Here is a 2,738-nt window from a genome sequence, read left to right as displayed (position 1 = left end):
AGAGAGAGAGAGAGAGAGAGAGAGAGATCAGCTGGCCCATTGAAGAGAAAACGATGTGACCAAGACAAAGGTGGGTGACTTTTAGTTCGCGGCCCTCAGGCCAGTCTTTCATTGTTTTTGTTCAGACATTCCTCTAGGTCGTACAGCCCTGGTGTACAAGTTGCTTGTAGTTGCTGTGAGGCTGAACCCTGTGACACGAATGTGTCAAATGCGTTTATGGTTGGCTACCCAATGCGGACTGAGAGTGGGGTGGAGCTCCCCGATTAAGCAAGCATGGAAGGAGGAGTGGCATCCACTTCCATAATAGCTTGCCTCCGGAAACCCTATGAACTTGGAGAGAGGATGAAAGGCACCCAAGCATCAAGGACTCTCCTTCATAGGGTCGCTATGAGTCACCTGCGACTCGATGACACTTAACAACAACAACAACTGTCATTTGTTAGTCTCTAGTCTTATTTTTAAAAGTGAATGAACAAGCATTTTAAAGTTTTTCAGTTTCAGTTAGTAAAAACATTCATAATAAACCCAAATAGACATAGGTTCTTCGGAGTCTTTCGATTTTAAAAACAATAAATGATATAACAGTTGAGGAAACAGATGACGTGGTCACCAATCTCTGCCAACAAATTTGGAAAACAGCAACCTGGTCAACCAACTACAAGAGAGCCATATTAATTACCATTTAAAAAAAAAATCATCCATTCAAGAGCGGACATTAGCTGGAAAGTACTGACATAACATGCAAGTAAAACCTTGCTGAAGATTATTAACAAATGGCTGAAACTTCCAGAAATTCAAGCTAAATTCAAGAGACCATGGATTAAGGAGTGTAATTGCTGATGCCAGATACATCTTGTCTGAAAGCAGATAACACTAGAAAGGTGATTATGCAAGGGCATTTGACTGTGTGGATCATAATAAATTATATTGGAAGGAATTATATCATTATACTTTTATGATATTATTATATTGTATATGAGCTCTGGTGACCTAGTGGCAAGATGCTGCACTGAAATCCCAAAGAAACTTGGTTTGAAGCCACCAGCTGCTCCACGGAAGGATGGGCAATCTCCTCCCATGAGATTAACCGCATCTGACCTGACAATTAAAAACCAAAACATTATTATTATATTATTATCTTGGAAATTATATCAGAAAGAATCAATATTTTAGAATACCTAATTTTCTCATATGAAAATTATGCATAAACAAAGAAGCAGTTTATCCAAACAGAACAAAGAAACACTTCATGGTTTAGTTTCAGGAGAAATGTCAGTCAGGATTATATCCTTTCTCTATATCTAATCTGTATGCTGAACAAATCATTTAAGAAATTAGAGCATGTAAAGAAGTATATGGCATTAAGATTGGAGGAAGACTCACCAATAAACTATTATGCAGATGACACAACCTTGTTTGCAGGAAGTGAAGAAGACTTGAAGAACTTGTTACAGAACATCAAAGACTAAAACCTTCAATACAGGTCACAGCTCAACATCAAGAAAACAAAATTCGCACCACTAGACCAATAGCAAAAAATACAAATACTATTTTCAATTGCTTCCAATGCATCCTGATGACAATTTCATTTTACTCGGATACACAAACAACACTCATTTTAGTAGCACTTAAGAAATAAAATGATGTATTGCATCGGGGAAATCTGCTCTCACAGACGTCTTTAAGGTGTGAAAGAACAAGGATGTCAGCTTAAAGACTATGATGTGCCTTATACAAACTATGATATTTTCAGTTGCTTCCAATGTGTCTGAAAGTTGTACAATGAATAAAGAAGACCAAAGAAGAGTCAGTGTATTTAAATTGTGGTGTTAGAAAAAGTACATAATAAACTGTGGATTGCCAAAGGAATAAGTAAGAGAGCAAAGAGAGTACTTCTTAGAAGTAAGGATGCTGAACCTTCATCTCATACACTTTGAGCATACTTTTAGTATAAACTCAGTCCTTCAGAAAAGGCATCATGCCGGGGAAAATAGAGGGTCATTGAATGAGAGGACGATCCTCAGTGAGATGGCCTGACATGGACTATGAAGCTGGGCTGGAGCCTGGCAGAGGTCATGAGGATAGTTCAGAATAGGGCAAAGTTTAGATGTGTTGTTCACAGGTTTGCTGTGAATCATAGTTGAATTGCTGGCACCTAACAGCAATAAGAGGTTTGGAGAGCAAGTGTTTAAGAGTTACTAAATAAATTAATGTTTAGGACATATTATAAATTCAAAGCTGCCTAGTTCCAGTATTAGCAAAATAATTTGTAATTAATCCTTAATAATTCTGACAAGAAAAAAGGCCAGCAGCAGTGATGTGGAGACTTCCTGTTGCTTTTAAAAGGAGCAAGAGTTAATATGCAGAAATTTAAGTGTAATTTCACAGGAATAATTACATCTGAGCACACTTTAACCTAAGGGCATGAACTGGAAAAAATGTAAGTTGAACATCTTGAATACTAATCACAATTTACTTTTTAGAAAGCACTTGAAAATCAACCCTGATAATAGGAACTCCATCTCTTGGCATTTCATAACATCAAATAATAGAAGAACGGTAGGAGGTATCTCACTCCCTGATTTCAAATCCTACTACACTGCCGTAGTGGTAAAGATAGCATGGTACTGGTACAATGACAGACACACAGATCAATGGAATCGAATTGAGAATCCAGAGATCAACCCATCTATCTATGGTCAACTGATCTTTGACAAGGAGATGAAATCAGTGAAGTG

Source organism: Elephantulus edwardii, unplaced genomic scaffold, assembly GCF_000299155.1.
Source record: "Elephantulus edwardii isolate Elephantulus edwardi_28Jun2011 unplaced genomic scaffold, EleEdw1.0 scaffold00092, whole genome shotgun sequence".
Taxonomy (NCBI): Eukaryota; Metazoa; Chordata; class Mammalia; order Macroscelidea; family Macroscelididae; genus Elephantulus; species Elephantulus edwardii.
This window is presented reverse-complemented; position numbering follows the sequence as displayed.